This window comes from Cibotium barometz, chromosome 52 (assembly GCF_041138505.1).
Source record: "Cibotium barometz isolate CiBa-2024 chromosome 52, ASM4113850v1, whole genome shotgun sequence".
In the NCBI taxonomy this organism is placed as follows: domain Eukaryota; kingdom Viridiplantae; phylum Streptophyta; class Polypodiopsida; order Cyatheales; family Cibotiaceae; genus Cibotium; species Cibotium barometz.
The window spans coordinates 6,675,910-6,703,874 of NC_141097.1; the positions used below are offsets into that span (position 1 = coordinate 6,675,910).

Here is a 27,965-nt window from a genome sequence, read left to right on the forward strand (position 1 = left end):
AAACTTGAAGGTTAACCATCTTGAATTGAATCTTGGAAATGGAATATGGAACCAAAATCTAATGGAAATTTGAGAGTGATTTTTCAATGAAGATTATGTTTATGCCTTGAGATTATATTTCAAATCTTCTTGTCTTTATATATTATTAGAGAAAGTATTTTTAATGTTTGAGATAAATGATCTACTCATTTTCTTATCATTTTAATTAAGACCTAACTATGTTATGATCCTCGTTATATCCAAATTTTGACTTAGTACTAGAACCTTATAGTAGGAGGTTTATTATCTTAACTAGTTACTAGATGAGAATAGGCATGGTCTTAATTAGTCACCTTTATCTCCTTTTCTAATTTCTCTTATCACTCTAAGCATCCATATGATGTTAATTGATTGGTGATTAATTGAGAAATTAAATAAGAGAGTGAGAAAGAGAAAGACATTATCCTTTGTGTGGAGAAGAGAAAGAGAGAAGGAAAATGTTGTTGTTTGCAAACAGTAACCTTGAGCTTGAATAGCTCAAGTAATGGCAAATTAGCCCCAACAGATAAGTAATACAACTCTCTAAGCTTCTAATCACATGTGTCACATCAAGCAACAACTCTCAAACAAGTGCCTTCTCTCATTTTGCATAAACCATCAACTCAGTGTCGTATCAGTAGAGTAGCAAGTTCACCCCAATCCTCTTAGCTTGACTCTTTTTATGGCCCTTTTATAGTATAGAGCACGACCAAGTAATGCCTCTTACTAGCTCTTGATAGGGGGATTTTTTTTGTGAGCATTTTCCAGTAAGTGCTTTTTAAGAATTGGGTGAGCGGATTCCAAAAAGATTCCCTCTCCCCTCCATCAAGAGAGAGGGATGAAGAAAGTGGGAGAGAGAGAGGAAGAAAGAGACATGATTGTGAACCCATTTATAGGGTTAACAAGAGCTACTGCCATTATCTTCCATCAAGGAATCAAGGTAGATACGCTAAAAGGTTGTACATTCAAGATATGAAGCAAAGGTGTCCAAATCTACAACTTGGACGGGCACCTGTAATGGTTCAACGGAATACGTATGGCGATTTCCATTTCAAGAGCATGTGGTAGCAAGTTAGGATGAAGTCCCAAGTGATGTACTTCATGGATATATTATGAGAGTAGTCATTGTAATAGAATTAGGCCTCTTATGAGCCTAAAATGCCCGACTGACCATAGTTTAAGTGAGTGTGAACACTTATGGCCATGTATATAGGTGAAAATCTCTCATAATACAAAGAACTCTCCCATGGTGCAATAGAGTCTTGCTCTTGCTAATCTCTCTCTAATCCATGCTAGTGAGTGTGTGTGAGTGAAGTGAGGTGAGAAGAGGGACGAGTACACGGCGGTGTGACAATGCTCGCGAGAGGCAAGGTGGAATTGCTTCTCAAGGAGTTGAGCATGGAGACCTCAAGGGTTACGAGCTCGACCATCAGAAAGATCGCCGCCTAATATAGTTGTGGTTTGCCAGGTAATCTTCTTTTTGCATATGTTTTGACGAGGTTTTAAGGGGGGGGGAGAGAGAGAGAGAGAGAGAGAGAGAGAGAGAGAGAGAAACATAACAACATTACATCCTCTAGATTGAGGTTATTGCTTCCAAGTGAAAATAAAACCAAGTTCACTCATATATAACTTCTAAATACAACTCTTCAATCAGAATTGTTGTATACCATCTTGTTTACTTCCATGGGCTTACAAAAGTCCCAAATACTACAGGACATGTGAAATTCCATGCATTTAATGGCCTAAATTAGGGTAGGTTCTCCAACAAGACAAGGCATTGTAGAGCTCCAAGTCCGATAGGATAGGTCGGTGAATGAACATATTCTCGTTCTGGCTCAAGCCAAGAATACGCAAACAAATGAAGTACAAGTGCTTGCATGCAAGATATGGTTTCTTCTTGGTTTCTCTATCTATAAAATTTGCACATGTATAACATGGCTAGTCTTTTAGATACACATCGTATTTTCTAATGTGTGCATCATCCTCGTGCAATTCGATCTTAAAAACTTCATGCTTATGCTATAGCCTCTGCACTTCTTCTACCACCATAGCTTTCACTTTCAAAGCAATCTTTTATTTTTGCTTCCTCTGATATTGATGTGCGATACTTGACTGTTATGCCATTTCGCATGCCTGAGCCACCTACCTCTATGTTAATAGTAGACCCATATGTTGGTTCTTACTTGTTGTTGTAAAAGATCTTTTAGCCCCATCACTCTACTAGGTGCTTATGCTATAGCCTTTGCACTTCTTCTACCACCATAGCTTTCACTTTCAAAGTAATCTTTTATTTTTGCTTCCTCTGATATTGATGTGCGATACTTGACTGTTATGCCATTTCGCATGCCTGAGCCACCTACCTCTATGTTAATAGTAGACCCATATGTTGGTTCTTACTTGTTGTTGTAAAAGATCTTTTAGCCCCATCACTCTACTAGGTGGGGTGGGCATGACACCTCCTACATTTTTTCTCTCCATTTGGTATCAATCTTTCCATAATGAATGGACCTCCTTGTCTATGAGGTTATTTCCCATAGCAACTGGCCATATTTTGGGTGGTGGATTGTTGAAATTTGAGCAAAATGATGAGCTATGGTGGATCATACACTAGAATCAACATGATTAACAAAGTGATTAAGAAATGATTAAGACGTAATTAGTGAATAATTAGTAGATAGATTAATGTAGGCATGGATACTCAAAGACCAGCAAATTCTCATTAGGGCTATGCCTCAATTTATAGAGTTTACATCAAGCATCAAATCCCATTGATTTCTCCATGATTCACTCCCTGAATATCTCCACCTCTTGCCTGATTCTCTCCACCTCTTCTCTTTTCCCTGAATATCTCCCAGAATATCTCCACACTCCTAAATTCCCTCATGCTACCCATTATTCTCTCCCAGTAGATTCTCCTAACCTTTTCACAGGTTCTTTCACAATTACATCTCCTCTTTTACAGCCTCTATCCAAGAGCTTGTTCCCACACACACCCTATTCACTTGTATATTTCAACACCTCCCCTCAAGTGAATAATCCTAGTACACCTAGACCCTATACCAAGTTTGCCTCCCCTTACTTGGTAGTCCGTGACCAGTGTCTACTCCTCCCCTCAAGTTATCTCAGCACACCTGGACCCTGTATCAAGTTTCTCTCTTACTTGACAGTCCGCGACCAGTGCCTCAAGTCCCTAAACTCCATAGTCCTTGACACTCTCTCTCTCTATGTGTCCAAGGCTACTATAAGTGCCCGCGACCTTGACTAAAGTGCTCACACATACATCTACCACGTGGCCTACATCATCGGTGGCTCAGAGGTGGTTTTACTTTATTGGGGCAGGTTACATTGGGTTGTGGGGTCTCTCTCTCTCTCTCTCTCTCTCTCTCTCTCTCTCTCTCAGAGATTTTCACATGGCTCCTCACTCTTTGGAGCCTCACATCTTCTCTTGTCTTCAGTCTTCTTGTCGTGGCAGCATCTCTCCACGCGTCCGTCTCTTCTTTCAGTCTTCTTGGGGCAGCTTCTCTTCTCGTGGCAGCTTCTCTTCTCGTGTCCATGTCTTCCTTCAGATCTTCTTCTCGGTGTGGATCCTCTTCTTGGGAAGAGATATTCTTCTGCTTCCATGGCTGGGGCCATGAGCTCGTCCGTCAGGTCATTTTGCTCCATGTGAGCAACATGTTTCAATGTTTTGCTGACAGTTCCTTTGGGCTTTTTATGTTTATTTTGTATCATTATGCAATGCAAACCCAAATTTATGCGGGAGGTCTTACCTCTTGCCTTAATCTGGACAAGGGCAGTGTCTGTTCCCATTTTTACACTGATAAAATGTGCCCAATACATAATGCGTATAGCATTCATTCTCATGCACATTCCAAATGCAATTCTGGCTGTGAATAATCTTGAATTTGAGTGAGATTTACAGGCATTAACCAAGGGTTAAATGCAAAATGATGATTTTCACAAATTTTATCAGCACAATTTTCCAGAAATTACACTAAATTGAGAGTAACCAATTTGTACAGGATGGTTGGAGTATCAAACCAACTCCGATTTGAAATCTGAAGTTATAGGGATCTGTATCAGATACCTAATGGTTAATTTGAACCCTCAATTGCACCAAAGTACAGTGATTAGCACTGATTAATCACTGATTAGCAAATTAATGCTCTGGTTTGTGTGCAGAAAACAGAGTATGCGGGGAGCCCAGATCTGATGCCTTCCACTTCAAATGAGCTCAAATGCTTTCAAAGGCATCAATAGCAATGAGTCTAGTAGAGGATTAAGCCAAGAAACACAAGATTTGACCAAATAATGAAAGCTTAATCTCTGTTTTACCAAAGTCACCTGCAGATTTGATGAAGAGCTTTGATCTCACTGTAGACTTGATGAAACTGAATTCTGTCTTCACCAGCTTGTAGAGCATGCTTGAAAACCCCCGGGGCTAAGAGGAATTAGCTCAATTTGATTTGAGGAGCTCAAGATCTGCAGAATACTCAGAAAATTCAGCGCTGGAAAAAACGCGTAGATCTCCTGAACCCGCCGACGGTTTGCTGCGTTTTCTTGATAGGCTTGAAGCCAAGGACCTTAGCTAGCTTGTGTTAGAAGCACAAGACCTAATTTTAACTGTGCTAGATGCTAGAGACCCTCCACTGGCTAGGGGTGAAGGGGAAGAGTGAAAGCTTACTAAAAAATTGATTTTTTGCCAATTATTTTACTAATCCTAATTAATTCACTAATGGGCTCATAAATCTGGTTGATTCTAGGCATGGCTCTGATACCATGTTGAAATTTGAGCAAAATGATGAGCTATGGTGGATCATACACTAGAATCAACATGATTAACAAAGTGATTAAGAAATGATTAAGACGTAATTAGTGAATAATTAGCAGATAGATTAATGTAGGCATGGATACTCAAAAACCAGCAAATTCTCATTAGGGCTATGCCTCAATTTATAGAGTTTACATCAAGCATCAAATCCCATTGATTTCTCCATGATTCACTCCCTGAATATCTCCACCTCTTGCCTGATTCTCTCCACCTCTTCTCTTTTCCCTGAATATCTCCCAGAATATCTCCACACTCCTAAATTCCCTCATGCTACCCATTATTCTCTCCCAGTAGATTCTCCTAACCTTTTCACAGGTTCTTTCACAATTACATCTCCTCTTTTACAGCCTCTATCCAAGAGCTTGTTCCCACACACACCCTATTCACTTGTATATTTCAACATGGATTGGGCTTTGGGTCTATGTTGGTGTTCACAATATAGCAATAAAGCATGTGATCAACGTAAAACCATATCCATTATATCTAATGAGACCATTAGGGTGCTTGGGATACCCTTTGAATAATGGTGTAGGCACACCCTTTTGTAGATCTGGCTATGTTTTTCCCACACCTCTTACCACCATGAGGCATTTCGTTGCATGTGACCTTGCTACCAATGCATATCCTTTGGATTTCTCACATTACTTCATTCACCTTGTGCTTAATCACACTGAACTCTGTGACTTTCACTGTTCTTTGAGAAGTAGTGGTTGTATCATGCTCCTTAAAAACAATCTTCCATGGCCTCCCCGTATACTTGTGGTCTCGTACATGCGCGTTATACTCCGGATGATGCATGGCCTCATCATCAATATCAATGACCACAACAGCTAGTCTCTTGTGAGATGCAGTTTCTTTGTCACCGATTAGGGGGATAGGTGCCATATACATGGGTATTCCTTTAGTTACCTAATTGATTATTCAAACCACTTGGGTTGGGGCTGTAGACATCCATTTTGTTAATTTCTCTAAGCTTGGTCCTCTCCCTATGTGCTTGCCATGATAGTAAGAGACTACCTTAGGGCTTTGCAAAATTGTATTTGCCATATTAGTAGCACATGCATCATAAAGAGAAATCTTACGTCGATATCCTTCCCCTAAAACCCAACTCCCATGCTTGCTTTCTGCTAGGTTTGTTCTTGGGGTATTTGGACCATCATTACTTCTCTCTATTGAACCCCAATGTGCTATGCGCACCTCCCACAAGCTCAACCAAGAGTCCATTTCTATCCATCACATGATCATTGTGCCACCATTGACATATTAATCGAGCCTCTACTAATGCAGCTTCACTAGTAGAAGCCATGCACCACTTCTCGCACATTGCTTTGTGCTCACCTTGAGATGTGGCACACACACACTTTGTTGTGTGGGCAACCATGCTCTGCTCTTCCCAATCAAATAGGTTCGACCTCTCCCTATCTATTATTAGGACATTATTTTTACCATGAGTAAACGTATGTCAAACTACATTTTAGTTCCTTGTCTGCCCACCATGAAACTAAAAAAAAATTACCCTATCACAACCATGGTTTTCTATCACCTCATTGATGCGCACTCCCAAAACAAACGTTAGGCCTACATATCCTCCTCTTCCATTTCACATGTCCCAATTGTTAGAAGATCCTACACAGTTGAAATCCTTTGACTACATTTATTATGACATTTGGAATATGCTACCTTGGGTCATACACATGACAAGCCATGGTCACCCAATTTAATGTTCATCCACCAAATCCAACCCAGAAGTGGGTCCAGTGATGGACATCTTGAAAATAAAGCACTTCTCACTTGTGGACCCTTGTTTTGGAACCTGCTTCCCCGTGGAAAAATCATAAGTGCACTCTCATTATAGCTTCAGAAGTGTATCTAAGCCAAAGCTCTCCTTATAAGGCCCATGTCGGGATGCAATTTTTACTGACCTCCAAGGCCTAATAATCAAATTGTTCAGGTTTCATACTTCACTTATCTAGATTTTTATAACTCATTTATAAAAACATAAGTGTCCAACCAATTTAATTTACTAGCTATCTTCCATGAGCAGTCCCATCTCCTCTACAATGTTAATGAGCTCTTGTTCCCCAATGAAATGTGAGGAACCACCTTCTTGCACTAGCATTGCCATCATGATTTCTTTTACCTCACACATTTGTACCTTTCTTGACCTGGCATTGCGATCTACTCCTAACACCTTGGACACAATTTGCTTTGTCCTATCAGTTAGTGCCTTTGATGTGCCTGCATGTACATTATGTTGATGGATACCGATGTGTATCATTAATCGGCTCATTATCTCATCGGAGGGTATCACATAATAGATGTAGCAATTGCATTTAACGATACACATTGCCAGCACTAAGAGCAGTAATAGCAAAGGAGCTTTCTAGATGCATTGCTGCACTCCTCTCAAGTGGTCGGTGCCTTTAGCATGCTCCCACTAAAATGTGATGTGTTTAAGACCCTATGGTTCTTTAGACACAGAAAAATCTCATTCACACACTTCAAACTAGCTAGGCAATGGCTTCTCCACCAATGCACTCCAAGGAAGGCAATATTGGAAGTTTATGGCTTTGACCACCGGTGGGGATTCTACTTATGCTCCATGGAGTCCATTCCTACACGTGGTCCCATGGTTGCAATCTCCATGACCGTGATAACCTCTTTAACATTCAACAAAATCTTTGTTAATGTGTTTCCCTTCTTCATGCTCCAAAGGTATTCCAAGATGCTCTTACCTCTCCTCTCATAGCAGTGGATGAGGTTGATGCATCAGTTTTGTTGTTATCTTGTAAGAGACTGCATAAATCTACCACATTTGATTGCGTTGGAAGTCCTCTAGGTGGGCTATCTAAGATGGCTATCGGTTATGGGTTTGAGTTTAATGAAGCATCGACTATTATAGAGTAATTGGCTGAAAGAGAGTTCAACATATTGTTGTAGGTTTGCCGAAGTTTAAGGTTGATGGTATACACAAAATATGTCAAGCATGCCAACTTGGTAAGGAGGCCAAACATACTTTCCCGCATGAAAATCACTTTAGGCACAAGGCCATTGCATGTTATACATTCTGATTTATGGGGAACCAACCAAGATTGCAACAACTACAGAGGTTATAAGTACTCTATTACATTTGTTGTTGATCACACTAGGAAAGTGTGGATTTACTTCATGAAGGAAAAAAGTGAGGTGTTTTCTCACTTTTCTAGATTTAAATCCTTGGCTGAGAAGCAAAAAGGTATGTAGATTAAATGCTTAAGATTGGATAGTGGTGGAGAATATTTATCCAATGAGTTTAGTGATTTCTTGAGAAAGCAAGGAATCAAGAGGCAGTTCATATGTAGGTACACTTTACAACAGAATGGTGTTGTAGAAAGAAAAATTACGCACATTGTAGAAGTTGCTACTCGTGCCTTAATGTTTGAAAAGAATATTTCGTATTATTTTTGGGTTGAATTAGTATCACATTATGAACAAGATCCTCATTTGCGATTGTTCATGGCACGATGCCTAAACATAAGTTTACATGCATAAAACTAGATATGGCGTCTCTAACTTGAAAGTGTTTGGATGTATTTGTTGGAAACAAGGTTGCGACGAGAATGCACATTCACACACACACACACACACACACACTGAGAAGCTCAAGAGAGCACAAAATGAGATGATAGATAGATGATGAATGTGTGTTGTACAAGAAGATAAGTATACCCCAAGATGGGTGTATACTAGCATGGGGGAAAAAAACTCCTAAAGAGCGAAAAAGTGGCCCAGCTGGTCCTAGTGTATTCACACACATCACTACCAAATATGGCTCTACCTTTTTGTTGAGTTGCAGAGCAAAAGCCTGATCTCCTGTACACATAACAAATTTGTTTTGTCTGGATTGCTCTTCTTGCAAGAGCACAAAAACCAAATCCTCAAACTTCAAGGCATTTAGATTGCCTTTCATCCATGAGTCTGATGGTAGAAGCAAAACCTTGATACAAGTCCAGTAATGCATTCAAGACAGTAGGCACCAATGAATTGTCATGATATATGTCATCGACACTAGCCAAATGCTCCTTAAAATCCTTGATTTTTGTAAGGAAACTATCCATGGAGTCTCCCTTATCCATATGCTTGTTGCATATATAGGCAATGTGTGCTTCATTATGTACCTAGTGAAATAATACATGTGCATCCCAAGCATGTTTGGCAGTCCTACATGACCGAATGTGAGGGATGATACTCCTCTTAACTGACAAAGCAAGTAACGCATGTGCTTGCACATCTCTTCCATCCTACTTTGTTTGTTCCTACGTATAGGAGGTATGCTATGCTCTGGTAATGCACTATATGAAATTGAGTCTATGTGTACAGATGTGCCTTCTACATCATGTTCATCAAAAGAACTAGGATGTTTCCCAGTGTTGACCACAACATTCCACATCCCTTTGGCTTCCAATACATGCGGCGTCATATAGGACAATAACGGGTAGTTGGTCCTGTCAAGCTTATCCTCCACCGGGGGGATGACATCTGAAATACATCACTATCTGCCATTTTTGATAATACCCAAGCAAGTAATCACGCAACTTGCAAAGTGTTGAGTTCTCTTTGATGCAACCAAGGTGGCTGCTAACAATGGAGACCTGCAAGGTGTATGAAAGAAATGTAGAGTATAGTGAGTAGAAATTTAACTCGCAAGATGTAGAGATAGATGTTGTTGAAGTGAAGCTCGTAGATGCTTTCTCATGTATCTACACACCCATCTCTGTAGTAGATCTAACACAACTACTCTAGGAATCCGATGAAGAACATTGCAAATCCAGTCCTCGAAGATGTTTGCAGAAAACCAAAAACCGTGAACGGCCCCCAAATGTGCCCAAAACAAAAATTTGACTGCCAAACTACAGTACAAAGTACTACACACTTCACAGTCCTCTTTCTTCTCCCAAAAGGCCTCCGTGATCCGACTCAAGGAGTCATGCGACTCTAGGTCAAGGGTAGTTAGGAGCGAGGAGCATATGCTCTGATACTAAATGTTAGAAAGAGGGTTGCAGGAATGCGCACGCACACACACACACACACAATGGAGAAGGTCAAGAGAGCACACAATGAGATGATAGATAGATGGTGAATGTGTGATGTACAAAGAAGATAAGTATACCCCAAGATGTGTGTATACTAGCATGGGGAAAAAACTTCCTAAAGAGGGAAAAAGTGCCTCAGCTGGTCCTAGTGTGTTCACACACATCACTACTAAATATGGCTATAGTATTGCATGCAAACATTTTCTCCACTATCACTTAATCAATTGTAACTAAAGAAAACATGTTTTGTTCTTGTTACTTCAAGCAAATTATTAGCTTCTTTATATTGGTGTGCATGCCTTCTTTAATTTACATCTATCCTTTCCCATCATAAAAACTTTAATCAAGATCCATGCAAACAATAATGCATAACTCTAGGAGTTAGATGGAACCTCCACGTATGGATCACCATTAGCTTATGGTGAGAGGAGGGTGTTAGAAATTGTGTGTCTGCATTTTGTGTTTAAGGAGAGGCATGTTGTTCTCTGACATGTGAAGATTTAGAGGCAAAACAAAGGTTCTCTAAAAATGTGTGTATGGTGGTCAAACGTTAGTTTCGGATGGGATCACTTAGGTGAAGGATTCCAATGATATAAGCAATGATGAAAGTTTCATGCAAGTGGTAAGGATATTTGGGAGTTGAGTGAAACTTTTGGATAGAAGCAATAGCACTATTATTAGTTGTTCATGGCATGATGCTTGAACAGAAGTTTATAGACACATTGTAGAAGTTCCTTGTGCCATAATGTTTGAAGATAATATGCCAGATTATTTTTGGGCTAAAGTAGTAGCACTATTATTTACATTATGAACATGACCCCCAGTGTAGTTGTTCATGGCATGATGCCTTAACATAAGTTTACAGGCATAAAACAAGATGGGTTTCACTTAAAAGTGTTTAAATGTATTGCATATGTGCATGTTTTTGATGAAGTGAGAACCACGTTAGATCCAAAGGTAGAGAAATGCATCTTTATTGGTTATGCTTTGGAGCAGAAAGGTTATAGATGCTATAACCGTATCACTCATGAGATGCGAGTGGTGGGGTTATAGATGTTATAAGCGTATCACTCGTGAGATGCAAGTGGTGGGGTTATAGATGTTATAACCCTACCACTTATGAGATGCGAGTAAGTAGAGATGTCTTTGATGAGATGAGTAGTCCGTATGCACCAATGAAGGCAACATTCTTTCCTTAATTAACCTCATCAGATCTCATCCACTCACATTTACCCATACATCTCATCTCATCACATTCATTAATATCTATCTAGTTTACATCATATCTTATCACATCCATTCACATCCCATACCATTCATTCTCATCGTGATTCACATACCGCCACATTCATTCACATCCCTTATCATTCATTCACATCCTAATTCACATGCCATCACATTCATTCACATCCCTTATCATTCATTCACATCCTGATTCACAGGTTATCACATTCATTCACATCCCTTATCATTCATTCACATCCTAATTCACATGCTAACACATTCATATTATTTGGAACACTATGTACATATAGAACACCATGTACATATAGTGGAAATATATTTTAAATTATTATTTGGATTTATTTTTATAGTGAACACTATGTGCATATAGTACGTGTGATAGTTTTTGATAAGCAGATCAGTTGGCAAGGGTAGTGTGGGTGCTCGGTGACTCTCCTCTAATTTTTACGTGATGGCCGTGCATATTTTGGCATTACAAGTAGCCATAATTTATTTAGATTATTCATACAAACATCCTTTTATTTATTTATTTTGGACTCTCTTAGTGTAGTCAATTTATTTAGTTCATTACAATACTTTAGGCTAGTAAAATATGAGGTCAACAATTGAATACATGCATGTAGCATTCAACTTACCGCAAATGAACATGTAGATGTAAGAAGTAATGATGTTGTACCACATCTAGAGCAACAATCACATGTGCTTAGTGGACCTGAAGTGTCCTTTAATAATGGATCCAATGTTGGTCATGCAAGCAAAGGGCAGATGTAGGGAATGTGGATGCATCATCTTGTGGTACTACAAGTGCTGGTACACATGTATCACACAAAGGAAAGGAAATGGTAGATTAACCATTTGTGCATGATCTATCAAGAAGTCACTCTTATGTGGATAGTGACTCTAGTGGCTCCAAGTAGAGCCTTGATAAGGGGCTTGGTATTTCATCAATGTTACTCCTAGTGCACAGAGAACCTTGGTTGTTTTGAGGACACCAAATAGTGATCGAGGTGTACAGAATTGGCTCGAGTGTAGATATCCTCTTGATAGGTTGAGATATGATGGATATACAACCTATCACTATGCTTACATGGTTGAACTAATATAGGAGATAGAACCCACTTGTCTTGAGCAGACACTTTCTATAATTTCTAAATGTTTCTTTCTTCTCAACCCCTCTCAAGCTTGAGAAGCTTTAATTTGAATGGCTTTTGAATATTATTGAAATGCTTTAATATATTGTAATAAAGAAACACATAAATTTCCATTTATGCTTAATTTTAATGGTTTTTAAGCACTTCTCTCTCTCCCCCCCCCAAAGAAAGGTCATTCTTATGACCTATTCTCAATCCAAATGAAGCTTCTCATGAAGCATTTCTCTAATCCAAAAGTAATTTTTATGCTTGTTTAATTGGAGGCCAAAATAATGGCTTTTTAATGCTTTTATGATATTTATTTCATAGAGAAATTATGAATCAATCCATGATTGGATAATGATCCAATTAGTGGTCATTCTAATCATATTAATAATATTAAACTTCATTTCCTCAATTAAATTGAGAATTATCAGTAATAGCAGCGGAGCTATGGCAAAATTTCTATAAAATAAACACATAAAACATTTTCATTCATAATATGAAAAGAGGACATCCTACCATATTCTAGGAATTATCATCCTAGATTAATTGAATGATTCTCATTGTAATCATGAAGAAATTTATTTTTATGATTGTGCATAATTAGTAAATTAGGAAAAGAGAAATTTTTGATAATTTATTTTTATGTTAAAAGAGTAATCCCCAAGACATTGGAAATCCATGTATTCCAATGATTTAGAGAATAAAATTGGAATGCTAAAATAATGTATAATTTCTGAAAGATTTTAGTTAAATTTATCTTTTTGTATAGATTAATTTTTATGATGAAAGAGGAATTCCCACCATATTGAAATTCAAATATTTAAATAAGGAAAGTATAATTCCTAGTGCAAAGGAATTAATGAAGATTTTTATTTAATTTTTAAGAGAAAATATAGTTAAATTTATCTTTTTGTATAGATAAATTTTTATGATGAAAGAGGAATTTCCACCATATTGAAATTCAAATATTTAAATAAGGAAAGTATAATTCCTAGTGCAAAGAAATTAATGAAGATTTTTATTTAATTTTTAAGAGAAAATAAAGTTAAATTTATCTTTTTGTATAGATAAATTTTTATGATGAAAGAGGAATTCCCACCATATTGGAATCCAATTAATTAAATGAAGAAAGTGTAATTCCTAGTGCAAAGTAATTAATGGAGATTTTTATTAAAATTTTAAGAAAAAATTTTAATTAAATTTATCTTTTTACATAGATAAGTTTAAACGATAAAAGAGGAATTCCTACTATATTGGAATTCAAATGTTTAGATGAGAAAAGTAGAATTTTTAGCTTAAAGGAGTTAATGGTTATTTTTATGTAATTTTTAAGAAGAATTTTAATAGATTTAATTTAGGGAAAAGAGGAATTCCCATGATAATTGGATTGCACTCATCGAAATGAGAAAAAGAAGGATTTCAAGTTTATTAAAAAAAATAGGTATTGATATTTTAGTTAAAAGATAAATTTCCATGATAATTGAGAAAAGATGGATTTGAATTAAATTCTAATGTCAAAAGATGAATTTCCATCATAATTCTACCTAATGAATTAAGGTTGAGAATTTACATGGGAAAAAGAAAGTCTTGGATAAAATCACTAAATGGATATTTACCCAAAAACTAGATGGTTTAGTTGAAAGTAATCCTGGTAGAACTAAACTGAACGACTTTAGTTAGACTACGCGAGGTCGGACAGTAAACCTAATTGTCCTTCTCTCAATCTAAATCAGACAAAAACTTTGTGACCAATTCCAGTTACTAAATCCAAAGACTAGACTATCGGAACTAATCTAGTTTTTCCCTGACCAATCTCACCAAGAATCTAGTTGGATAAATGGATAAAATGATGGGTAGATTACCCTCATGAGAGATCAAGGATCCTCATTATGAAACTAGGAATTATTGGAAAAAGGGTCTTTGGAACCAATCTCAAACTGGGAATTATTGGAAAAAGAGTCTTTGGAACCAATCTCAAACTGGAATCTCACTTGCATTGGAAACTCTGTTTTTCATTCAAAGGAACACCAGAATGCTGGAGGAAGCATTTGGCTTATGTTTTTCTAAAGGAGGTTTGTTGGAACAGCTGGCGGCGGGGAGTCGTCAAGGGATGTCGTCCGTGACAAAGCCTGCCGAGGTCTTGACCAGCCTCGATACGGTTAAAATGGTGCGCTTCCGGTACGATGGGCAAGGGCCGACGAAGTGGTCCCTGAGTGAAGTGCTAGGATACCTAAGGAGGATCCTAGAGGGTTCTAACCAGGCGATGCACGGGCTCGCGGTTGCTAGGACACCCATGCGTACATCGAGGAAGATATCTGATGGAAAAAAGGAAAGGTTTTTGGGAACAAAAATTTGATACTGGTTCTCGTTTGGTTGGCCAGCTGGTCTTCAACGGAGAGTTCAGATGATGCATTTTTGTAATACAATGGACTTGGAATTTTGGAAAATGATGATCGAAAATATTATGATTTTATTCAAGGATTGTCTTAAAGCCAATCGAATCTGTTATAAATGGCAATTTTATATTGGGTGTGTATGTGGTGTGCCTATTTGATTTTTGTATGAATCGCCGGCTAGGGGGCCTGGGAACTCTTTTCCTCGGTACCCGAGCAAAAACCCAATCAAATCTTTTTAAAGGAATCCCATCAATTCAGTGGTGGTCGGATGGGGTTAGGATGGATCTCGGAGGATTCCTGAGAAACAACTAGATACGATTAGTTACGTTAATCAGTTTAAATCTTGAGAAGACCTTGTTTTGTGGGAAGGGATCATCGACTGTGCCTCGAAAATGAGGAAAAAAGTGGTGATTCCATGGACCAAGTGCAAGTCTCTTCTTGATTTGACCATGTGACTTCAGGCTTGGTCAGATCAGTTTAATTTAGTCAAGACTTGACTCGTTAGAGTAATCTCCTAGTTAAAAGATTTTTCACCTTCCTGGCGGAATCGCCCGTGCCTTCTGGGCGAGGGGAGTCTTCGGGCCCAGTCTCGGAGGGATCCCCCCCCCCCCCCCGGCTAGCCCCTCGTCTCTGGACATCCGCAAGCGAGGCCCCGAGTGTGCAGGACCCCCGCCCCGCGCGAGAGGCCGACGTCGCTTCCGGCTTTTGAGGTGTGCAGGTGTAAAAACTTCCCCTTCTGATCTTATAATTATTTCCCTCTCTGAAATAAAAGAAAGATCCCGTTTTACCCTATTTTGGTCTAGAGAGAGAAAATATCTAGAGAAAGATAATTCAAAATTGAGATATTTTTGGATATAAAAATCCTCCTAGTGTCTAAAATGGTTTCCCCTGAAACAAATATTCAAAAAGAAATTTCCAATGTGCAATTGGAATAAATTGAAATTAGGTAAAAGAGAACTTAGCCTAAGGGTCCAGATTTTTTGAAATTTTTGAATTAAGATTCCTATGGACCAATTAGATTAATCCAAATGTAGGGAGGAGATAAATTGAAGAATAAAAGAAAATCCCCCCAAAAATGAGTAAATACTCACATAAGATGAAGAGTTGACTAAGGACAAGGTTATTAGTTAAAAAAGAAGAGATATTTAGAAGAAATAATGCATTTTTGATACCTAAGTGTGGGGAAATTTTCCTCATGAAGGAGGTGCCTATTTCACATGTGTGGTTGAGTTTTAACCTCACAAATAATGAGATATTTTCATCTCTCCTCTCTCCTGCTTCAACTATATCCAAAAAGGAAGCTAAACTGACCTAAAAATGGTCAAAAATTGACCAAACTGATCTGAAAAATTCTAAAATCAGTTTGCTTGGTTAGAGGCTCACTTTTTCCTATAAATGAAGCCTCCCCCTTTGTAAGAATTGGTGCCCACTCTTGTTGCAAACAAGACTAGATCCCTCAAACCCATCAAGCCAAAGGAAAGCTCACAAAAATTCATGTAAGCTAGAAATCCTACTTTTTCTTTATTCCATTTAATGGTTTTCTAATTTTTGTTTTCTTTAAAATGAAAAATGATGCTATGACTTGTTGGAAAGGCTTTCCCCCTCTCTTCATTCTTGAATTCAGCCTTTCTTTATCCTAGATGTGTAATCAAATTGTTAGAATTAAACTTTTCATATTGTTTCTCTTTAAAAAGTGGAATTTGATTAGTTTAGAATGCTTTAAACCATTTGGGATAATTTCTAAGTAGCTTGAGAATGAAAAAATTTGAAAAATGGTCAGCCATACAAAGGAGGTTATGGTAAAATTTTCTTAAATTTTGTGAAATAAGTTTTATCTTTTATTATTCAAAAAGAGTAATCCCCACCGCTTGTGTATTCTAAAAGTGTTATTTTTATTCTATGCATATAAAAATGTATATTAAAAAAAATTATAAATAAAAGTGTTATTTTCATTAGAATTAATTTCTATGCATAGAAAGATGCATATTGGGAATATTTTGATTATAAAAGTGTTACTTTCATCAAAATTGATCTTTATGCATAAATAGCTGCATAAAAGAATTTTTTTATTATAAAAGTGTTACTTTCATTAAAATTAAATTTATGTATAAATAGATGCATAAAAGATTTTTTTTAAAAGCGTTACTTTCATCAAATTTTGATTTTATGCATAGAAAGATGCATAAAGAAATTTATTTTTATTTCAAAAGAATTATTCTCATCAATTTTGATTTTATGCATAAAAAGATGCATAAAGAAATTTATTTTTATTTCAAAAGAGTTATTCTTATCAATTTTGATTTTATGCATATAGAAAGATACATAAAGAAATTTATTTTTATTTCAAAAGAGTTATTCTCATCAATTTTAATTTTATGCATAAAAGATGCATAAAGAAATTTATTTTTATTTCAAAAGAGTTATTCTCATTAAAATTAAATTTATGCATATAAAGATGCATAAAAGATTTATTTTTATTTCGAAAGTGTTATTCTCCTTAAAATTAAATTTATGCATAAATAGATACATAAACGGATTTTTATAAAAGTGTTATTTCCCACCACTGAAGTTGTTCTTATGGATAAATAGACGCGTAAAGAATCTTTATATCAAAAATAAGAATTCTCTTACATTCTATAAATAGATGTGATATGAATCAGATAGATGAGAATAAATAGAGGATGGATGTGATGAGAATAGAAGTGATGAGAATGAAAGGTAAATAGATGTGATGATATGTGATGCGAATCAGATAGATGGGAATGAATGGATGGATGGATGTGATGAGAATAGAAGTGATGAGAATGAGAGGTAAATAGATGTGATGAGATGGGATGTGAATCTGATAGATGGGAATGAATGGATGGATGGATGTGATGATGAGAATGAGAGGTAAATAGATGTGATGATATGTGATGCGAATCAGATAGATGGGAATGGATGGATGGATGGATGTGATGAGAATAGGAGTGACGAGAATAGGAGTGATGAGAATAGGAGTGACGAGAATGTGAGGTGAATAGATGTGATGACATGTAATGCGAATCACATAGATGGGAAAGAATGGATGGATGGATGTGATGAGAATAGAAGTGATGAGAATGAAAGGTAAATAGATGTGATGATATGAGATGCGAATCAGATAGATGGGAAAGAATGGATGGATGGATGTGATGAGAATGGAAGTGATGAGAATGAAAGGTAAATAGATGTGATGATATGAGATGCGAATTAGATAAATGTGAATGAATAGATGAGATGTGATGTCATGTGAATCAGGATGTAAATGAATGTGATAACATGTGAATCGGGATGTGAATGAACGATAAGGGACGTGAATGAATGTGATAACATGTGAATCGAGATGTGACGATAAGGGACGTGAACGAATGTGTTAGTATGTGAATCGGGATGTGAATGAATGAGATGTGATGTGAAATGGATGTGATAAGATGCGATGTAAACTGGATAGATGTTAATGTATGTGAAGTGATGAGATGTATGGATAGATGCAAGTAGATGTGATTTGATGGAGGATAAATAAGTTCGTACATACTCCATACAGAGTCCGTCTAGATCGCCATCTAAGCTCTACTTGAGAGCGCACGGGTGGACAACACCATCACTTGTACCTCTTTGGTATAATTAGAATTTTAAATTCTCTCCATTGTGTATCTATTGCATTGTCTATTGTGCTTTGTCTTGCTATCTCTTTCCATTGTGCCATATTCTTGTATATAGTACTAGAAAATCTAGATTTCAATCTAGCATGGTTCTAGGGTGTCTAGGATGCATGTAGAAGCCTAAGTTTAGGGTTTTAGGACTAATTATAGCAAAAAAAACAGTAAGCGTTTCTTCATGGCAACCCAGAGCTAACCCAAAGCTCTGGGTCGTTTATATAGCAGAGAGCTCTGGGTTAGCTCTGGATGAGAAATGAATGCCAGAAGAGTACTTCAAGGACTCCCAAATATTCTTCGAGTTTATGAGAAATCAGTTAGTCCCGATGTATTCGAAGTATAGGCTTGAAACATCTTGCAATCAAGATAGATTTAAGAGGGAGGGATTGTACCTCTAGCCCTCTTCATTGTATATATTTATACTGAAATGGAATTCATCATTATCTTACTTATGTAATGGTTAATTGGATATGCTCTAGTTTGGGTGGCAACGATGCCCGAAAGCCCAAGGAGCAAGATTTGTATATGGGAGGCAACGATGCCAGAAGACCCATTGGACAACGATGCCAGATATTATTGGATTTCGTCGTTAGGCGGTCATTGCGACCAGATGGCCCCGATGATTGTATTGGATTTCGCAGTGTCGAGTGGTCATTGTTGCGACTAGATGGCCCACATGGTTGTATTGGCGACTAGATGGCCCACATGATTGTATTGGATCTCATAGTCAGGCGGTCAATGCGACCAGATGGCCCAGATGATTATGGAAGAATTCTTGGGGGGTCCTAGTGACCAAATGGCCTTAAGCAACAGTCTGAGCGGTTTTCCTCAGGAACCAGATGACTCAACATGGTTTCGATGAATCCAAACAGGATAATCCATGAACATGAGGATCATTACTTGTGCATTGCATATTGATGTATGTTTGAATTTCTTTGACTTTGTGTGATGTTTTTGATGTGTGGACAATGCTTGACATGTGATAGTCCACTGGGCTCCAGACTACCAGGCAGTACCTAGAATACCCAGTAGACGCGAATGATGCATACTTGTTTGTTCACTAGCTTGTGTCTAGTTTTTGCAGAAGGTGAGTATGAATTTATTATATCTAACACATGTGACATGCTATGAAGAACATGTACCATGAAGAACAAGGACATCGATCAAAGAAAAGGCATAAAGATGTTGCCAGATGAGAAGAAGGCACCACATATATGAGGAAAGACCAGATGCACAAGAGCACGAGATGGGGCTAGTACCACGATCATATGGGATATATGTATCCCATAGTGAAGGACAACTGTGATATAAGAGGGAGGGAATATAACTATTTGGACCTCCAAGCCCTTTTCACATAATGGAACTCATGCTCGGACACATGGACAGGTTGATGGATACATGGGAACAGGGTTCCTAAAGCTAGCATTGGACAAAGTACCAAGTCTAGGTCAAAAAGTAAGAAAAAGCAAAAAGTCAAACTATGTTGACCAAAATCTAAGGGCACCATTGGAAAGAGGACATCAAACTGGATCAAAAAGCTAAAAGCCACTTTTCCAAAAAGCATCTCCAGGGCCAAAAAGCAGCTCTGTTTTGCACCGCCTCCGCCAACTCTGCTGCCACCTATTCGCTAGTTTGCGCTGCCTCGTGTGCACCGCCTACCACCTCCAATAGCACTGCCTACGCCTCCTATAACACCGCCATGCGCCGCCATTCAGTTGTCGCCTCTGCACCGCCTATCAACCACCACCTACGTCGCCTTTGGAGGGTTGCCACCATCTGAAGGAACACCGCACCTAGGGGAAAGAACCTTGGACAGCCTTGCACCATCTTCTCTCGTTTTTCCAGTATCTCTATCTCGGTGTGTGCCTTTTGAGATTCTTTGACCAATTTTGGTGTAGAGACACGTGAGTATTTGAGAGCTATAGACTTGTTTCAGACATTGGATATTGGTACTAGCCTAGTGTGAGACACTTGTGGGTCATCCTCGTGGTGAGCTCGACATTAGGGAATCTTGTGCCTCGACATTGACTTCAGCCCGTGTGCCGACCTCGCCATCGGCACACTTATTTGATATTGTATTCATTTGTTATATTGGTCCTGGCTTGGAAGAGCCCGTGGATTGTTCTTGAAATAAATTCCTAAAAAGGGGGCGGGACCTGTTTCCCGCTTAGCGTGGTGTACTGTGTGAAACCCCTATACCTATCTCTCTTTTTTCTGCCTTCTACTCTCTCTCTCTCTCTCTCTCTCTCTCTCTCTCTCTCTCTCTCTCTCTCTCTCTCTCTCTCTCTCTCTATCTATCTATCTATCTATCTATCTATCTATCTGTATCTTTTGGACACGTGGTTGAATGTATCATTGCACGCTCCATTGGGCTTATAGAATATCTAGTGGACTCCTGGCCGAGTCGTCGTGAACAAGGGCTCACAAAGGGCCTCCACCTACTATACAGATATGTCCACGTGCCATGCAAGTGCAGGATGCATACGACATCCCCTTCTCCTTAACTTGAGAAAAGCTGCATAGGCTCCAAATAGTCCATCAATAATGCCAAATAATCATCGAAAAAATTCTTGTCAAGCCAAACCGCTTCATGTGTCCCTTGGTTCGTGAGGAATTGTCTCTCTTCAGCTCTGGAGCCATGCTTGAAGCAATGCAAGAGGATCTGTTCTGTAACCATAACTTCAGCCTCATCCACTATATTTGGCTCTTGTTCATCGTGGTGGACAACGACGAGAGGTCTATATAGGGCTTCAACCAACTGACATGGGACACATCATGCATGGTCCAACTGAAAGGTAGCTTTAGCTTCATAGAAACCTCATTGATCTTCTTTAGAATGGGAAAAGGTCCAAAGCTTCAAAACAATAACTTTGGGCATCACTTGCCCACTATAACATGCAGCGGAAGTATTCGTAATTAAGGATCCTGTCATACAAGTCTCACACCACCTTCTGTATCCTGAGTTTCATGAGTTTAGCAATCCACTTTTATCACTTCAAACTTTAAGGGATTTAGAGAGAGAGAGAGAGAGAGAGAGAGAGAGAGAGAGAGAGAGAGAGAGAGAGAGAGAGAGAACTTTACACCAGATTGGGTCCCGAATTACCCACTGAAGAGCCCCTATCCTGTTACCGGAATAATATTTTCTTTTATTACTTTGACGAGAATGACTTTGGATTGACGACGATGAGCCAAACGCAAGATCTCAGAGGACCAAGAGTGAGACTGAGCTGTACATAGCTGTAAAAGGACCAATAATGACCGATCTCAAGCCTATGCACTCTTTCCAATGAAATGAGGGAAGGCTGCAAATCTGAGGCTGAGGTATGGACTGTTTGGGACTGTTTTGGCTATGTATTAATGTTGTAAATGAATGAATGCATGCGGGTTACCTTCATTGGAGTGCTGTAGCAAAACGATGATGATAGGGATGTTAAAAACTGATTGCAAGCAGAAAACGCAAGGTCTTATGTTGGCTGGATGCTGTAAACTACTGCGTTTTTTTGAAGGAGGCTGAGTGCTCATGCATTGAAGCTCCTAGTTGATGTAGAATGAAGTGCTTGCTAAAAACGCTGAGGACTGATATGTCTATATGCTAAATACTGAAAACGCTGAGTACTGATGGGATTTAGGGCTGAATGATCAATCATTTATACTCTCGTTGGTGCTCTCGAGCGATGAGTTCAGCCTGACGCCAGTCTTCGTTGATCCTACGTTGGGCTTCCTCATAGTCCCATCTATCTGCTCTTTCTTCTCGCCGTCTGGCCTCATCCTCTCGCCTTTGTCGTTCCATCTGAAAGAAGAGAGTGACGAAGTTGGGGGTAACCGGAGGTGTGGGTTTTGCTGCTACTGCCTCCAAAAGTTGGAGACGCTAAAGTAGAGCTCTAGTATCTGTAGTAGGTGGAAGAGCTCAGAGTCGGTCTCCTTCGAGGGAGACATCTTCCTATTGATGTGTACTCTCCTCTGTAGACATGATGCTAAAGTCGATGGTTGTGCCGAAACGCAATCTGACCATCCAAGAATGCCGTCACACTAGGATGCGGGGAGTGTGGACAAGCTGAATCTAATACCAATGTAACATGCAGCGAAAGTATTCGTAATTAAGGATCCTATCACACAAGTCTCACACCGCCTTCTGTATCCTGAGCTTCACGAGTTTAGCAATCCACTTTTATCACTTTAAACTTTACGAGATTTAGAGAGAGAGAGAGAGAGAGAGAGAGAGAGAGAGAGAGAGAGAGAGAGAGAGAGAGAGAGAGAGAGAGAGAACTGTACACCAGATTGGGTCTCGAATTACCCACTAAAGGACTCCCCATCCTGTTACCGAAATATTTGCTTTTATTACTTTGAAGAGAATGACTTTGGATTGACGATGAGCCAAACGCAAGATCTCAGAGGACCAAGAGTCGTGCTGAACTGTACATAACTGTAGAAGCTTCAATAATGACCGATCTCGAGCCTATGCACTCTTCCCAATGAAATGAGAAAAGGCTACAAATCTGAGGCTGAGGTATGGACTGCTTAGGACTATTCTAGGCTATGTATGAATGTTGTAAATGAATGAATACATGCGGGTTACCTTCATTGGAGTGCTGTAGCAAAACGTGATGATAAGGATACTAAAAACTGGTTGCAAGCAGAAAACGCAAGGCCTTCTATTGGCTGAATGCTGTGAAGTACTGTGTTTTCTTGAAGGAGGTTGAGTGCTCATGCGTTGAAGCTCCTAGTTGATGTAGGATGAAGTGCTTGCTGAAAGCGCTGAGGGTTGATGTGTCTATATGCTGAATACTGAAAACGTTGAGTGCTGATGAGATCTAGGCCTGAATGGTTGCCCTTCTACTTATCCTCTAGCTCTCGACTGACAATGGTACCAACAATAGGATTGGGAATGAATGTCGAGGTATCCTGAAGTGGCATCCGCATCTCCAAGGCCGCCTATATCCAAGCCTTGCACTCTAGCATCTGTTCCCCTTGGTGCGCTATGACACAGATTCTTGGATGGCATTGGTATCACCACTCGCAACTTGGCTTCTTGATGCAATCGCTATAGAGAAAACAGTTTCTATAGGGACCTAGTGTTCTCTCTCATCATCGGATTTCGCCATAGTGGGAGTAGTCAAGATTTTCCGTGACCGCAAATAAATCATCCAGTATGTGTGTGGGAGACGCTTGCGAAGGCTATATAAACCAACCATCCTTCGAGGGACAGGAGACTAAAAACCAGGCACATCAGTGAAAAAAAAAATCTTCTTTTTTTTGGGCCGAGTATGGGACCAAAATTTTGTTTTCAATCAATTTGTTAGGTAGGTTGTGGTGGGGACCCTTTGAACCTTAGAAATGTAAAAAGTGAAAACCTTAGAAATGTTAGAAATGTTATCTTTTTTTTGCTTTGACATGTGGCAATGGGAGGGACATTTAATTTTAAAAAAAAAATTGCACAAACTATCCAAAAGCTTGTAGAGGTAGTTAGCGAGCCTATATAAGCTCAAGCCAAGACCGCACGCGCTCGAGAAAGAGAAAATATGTTTGATTAATATGTAGAGGTAGTTAGCTCAAGCTCAAGCTCAAGCCAAGACCGCACGCGCTCGAGAGAGAGAAAATATGTCTGATTAATATGTGATTAAATTTGATTAATTTGTGATTAATGTGATTAAATCTAATAAGCATTGTGCAATTTTTAATTGTTATCTTGTTTTTTTTAATTGTCATCTTGTTTTTTAAAGCTTCTACTCAAATATGAGACAGCGACATGGAGTCATGAGTGAGATGAACGAAGAACGCTTGTCTAAGTCACTAACGGAATTTTTTTTTTATGTGCTTAAGCTCAATCAAATAAAAAAATATAAAATAAACTAAGGTTCATTGTCAATGTACAAACCAGTGTATCCACCACTTGCAAAGCTCTAATACCAAACTAACATGCAGAAGCTTACAGACATGATTATACTTTGATAATGAATATTCAAAACCTTGGTTCTTAATGATAGCACAATGAAACGAAGATAAGACTACAAAAGAGAGAGAGAGAGAGAGAAGACAAGTACACCCGATTGGGTCCCAAACACCCTCTGAAGGGCCCCCACTAAGGATTGGTGTATTTTGGAGACCTTACTTGGCTGGAAATCAGCCGCTTGAAGATGACCTATTCTCGAACTTCAAGTTCACGTTTGCTTTAGCCTCCCTTTGGCTGTCTTGGCCCTTGGATTCTTCAGAACTTGTGAATAATCAGAGAGATTAGCCCTTGCCAAGCCTAAGCTTTTATAGGGCCATATTATGCTGGTCAGTTTGGCTGTCAGCCTGCTGCTATCTGCTACACGACCTGATTAAACACCATACAGTAGGTGCCTTTTCACACGTGGCAAATAGGGCTGGCCGACTGGCTGAGATTGCCCTGATGCTGGCAGCCCAATGCCCCCAACCGACTGGCTGCCCGGCCCTCCTTTGCCTGGTTGCTTAGGCATGGGGGCCTCCATGGCGCCCACCTTTTAGGCAAGGCCCTTAACACCTTATGGGGTGTTAAGGGCAACCGCCTGGCGTGTTCTCTCTCCTACAGTTCTGGTTGTATAGTAGTACAACAGATTTCTCTCCTGAGTGCTGGTTGTACAGCAAGGCAGCATCTTCTCTCTCTTTTCCCAAAGTGGGCACTATTGTTGGGGCTGTTTCGAGGCTGATTTGTACTGGTTTATGGTGCTGATTGGTATGTAGAACTTTGAGCAAGTGGTTGCTAAGTGTGGAAAATCCGGTGTAAGGATTGCACCTGCACCTTGGTCTACTGTGACAGTTTATTCTTTGAATAAAGAAGTCCCTGCAAGGGGCCGGCCGTTCTAGCAAGGGGTGAACTGGTGGGTTACCTTGCAAGTGAAGGAGAGAAGGGAAAGAGAGAGAAGTACACTGTACACCAAGTGGGGTCACAAATACTGGCTTCAGCACCCCCTTCCCAAGGCGTATTCGCTTTGACTGCTGAAAATAAGAATGAGTACAAACAGGGCTGAATCTTCCCAAATACTGCACTGAACTGGTTACCTCAAATAGTGCCTTGCAGACATCACAAACAAAGGATGGAGCTGTTGTTGCAAGGATGGACAGAACGAAGAACCTTCACTCTTCAAGAACTTCATTGTCTGCAATCGGTACCATCAGGTGCTATGGGCTGTTGGTCAGTCAGCTTATTTTCGAGTGTCCCACCTCATGATACCTAAGGCATCTGCTTACCCGATAACGGTGTTCCATCTCCTACTGGGATAGAAAGCCTTGTGTGTCCCTATCTTTTTTGGGGTTGGGTTTTGTCCTCCTTACTTTAAGGAACCTCCTGAGACGGGCTGTGTAGGGGTTTGTCATGAAGAGGGCTGGCTTTCGTTGAGAAATTGGGAAACGATGGGCTTGTTCTCCTGTCTCTTGCTGGCTTTGTTCCCGTTTTTGTCGTTGAACTCTAAGCTGCTCCACACTACTGGAATACTGTTCCAATGCTTTCTTCCAGCCATTGTTTAAACTTCTACAATCGGAATGTAAAGCGGCCGTACATAAGATGCTCCAGCTGATCCCCAAAATCATCCCACGAGTATTTCACCTCCCCTCTTGATGTGGCATGATCTTCCACCAAGTAACGACAGATACATATAAAGGGCTGGAGCTTCTTCCATACGCACCACTTTGTAATAGGCCTTGAATTGATTCATCCACGGGATACACCGAGCGGCTCCACCTGAAATCCTGGTGAGAGCTACCTTCCCCGGTGCCCCAAGAGAGCGCTCTCCTATGACGGTCAATCAGAGTTCCACCCATGCCAATCACCCTGTGCAAAATGGTGAGAGTGTCTTAAGCCGCCTTGGGGTCTCCATAAAGGGTGGTCTTCTGACACTACTTCTGCTGAAACCAAACCAAAGGGCTTCCTCAGCTTCTTTGATTCCAGACAAAGGACTTCCCTACGCCTGTTCCAACTGTAGCTGCTTCTCAAGAAGAAAGGCTTCCTGTTGATGGCTTGCATTTTTTTCATTTGCTGCCTCCATGACCTGCATCTGCTGAGATGAGTAGAGGGACTTCCCTACGCCTGTTCCAACTGTAGCTGCTTCTCAAGAAGAAAGGCTTCCTGTTGATGGCTTGCATTTTTTTCATTTGCTGCCTCCATGACCTGCATCTGCTGAGATGAGTAGAGGGCCTCATCAACTGCATGAAATGCCTACGAGAGGCGAAATTGGGAAGGGATTCTGCGGAGACTCTTTCCCTATCCTCCTCATCCCCAGCTAAAGCATGCAGTATATTCCTCCTTGTGCTGAGGAGTCTTTAAGGTCTCCCACACGAGGCAAAATTATGGAGTGAAAAACCACTGCGTCAGCCTTGCTCTGAAACCGATGATGACAGACGAACTTTTGCCTGAAACCTGCAAAAGCAATCATCTCCCCCCCCTGCCCACATGCTTGCATCATGAAAAGCTACCGGGTGAGACTGCACATCTCCTTGCTGATGGAGTTTTTTTTTTTTAATAGAAAATTTAAAGAAAAATTATCAACATGCAATTATTTTCACATTCAAATGGATCCCGTCAGACATGCTATGTTTAATTGAGAAGAAGCACACACCTATAGTGTAGGTTAATCTCAATAATTATTGGAGAATGATTGATATACACAGAAAGTCTCATGCTCTCCTGCTGGCCACAGGTTCTAGGGACAGTAGTAAACATCATGTTCAAAAACGGCGGCTGAAAAGCCAGGGTATGATCCAATCAACCATCGTGCTGGGCTCTCTCTCTCTCTCGCTGCTTCAAGCTCTCATCCATCATCCCCCGTTGCCTACCACCACCTCATCTACAATAAAATGCACGTGCGAGAGGGGGAGGGGAGTAGTACTGGACAGCAACCCATGAAGCCTCGTCACATATGCAGGTCGCCTGACGTTGAATCTCCAGCATCAAATCAGGGAGCCTTATTTGTGGGAATATCAATCTGATGTACTTGCCTGTCAGTGTCAATTCCACTAGCTCCAGCTGATGTGGCCCCATTATAGCTCTCGGCCTGTCACCATCTCTGTAGAACGCTCACCTGGAGCCTCCTCCCCTCACAGCCTTATTTGTGGGAGTATAGGCTACTCCTTCCTTACATTTTCATTTGTGATTAAGCACATTAGCGTTGTAAACATTTTGTGGGTTATTGAGACTGTAATTGATGATGTAAGCGTGCGGAACGCATTAATTTCTGCAGTGCTGAGTTGTCAGAATCCGCTGCAGTCACTTGTCATTACCAGAGGCAGAATTTGAAATGTCAAAATCTGGTCCATCTACCCATCTCCATCTCATCAGGAATGGATTAGAGCTGTAGAGGCTGATGTGGCCTGCACTGATTGCTTCTTCTCTCACTCCCCCGTCCTTGATGGCCAGAAAAGGCCATCGGTCGGCCTTTCCCAGGGGAAGATGGGGGGCCGGCGATAGCCTTTCCCTACTCCTTCCTTGCCTCCTTGATTTGTCATTGGTTAACAAACGCCCTGCCCTTTTGTGGGTTATTGAGACTGGAATTGATGTCGTGGGCATTGTCTCTCCCTTTCTCTTTCTTCGTATGTTTAATTGTGATTAAGCACGTCATTCCTATTAACAAACACAATCA

The 27,965-nt window shown here is 39.8% G+C and overlaps 1 long non-coding RNA gene across 24 annotated transcripts in view; it reads right to left on the reverse strand.

The window, feature by feature from the left end:
• The window catches only part of LOC147608727 (uncharacterized), a 346,296-nt gene that overhangs the window by 238,513 nt on the left and 79,818 nt on the right, over positions 1–27,965 (reverse strand). The window contains exons 3-4 of one of the 24 annotated variants that reach the window (XR_015264339.1): positions 25,221–27,946; positions 24,314–24,688 (exon numbers count right to left, since the gene is read on the reverse strand). The exons of 19 other annotated variants lie outside the window; for them this stretch is intronic. This is a non-coding gene — a long non-coding RNA (uncharacterized LOC147608727). Of the gene's footprint in view, positions 1–24,313; positions 27,947–27,965 lie in introns of those variants that run through there. 4 more of the 24 variants (XR_015264338.1, XR_015264343.1, XR_015264337.1 and 1 more) reach the window with 4 other exon arrangements.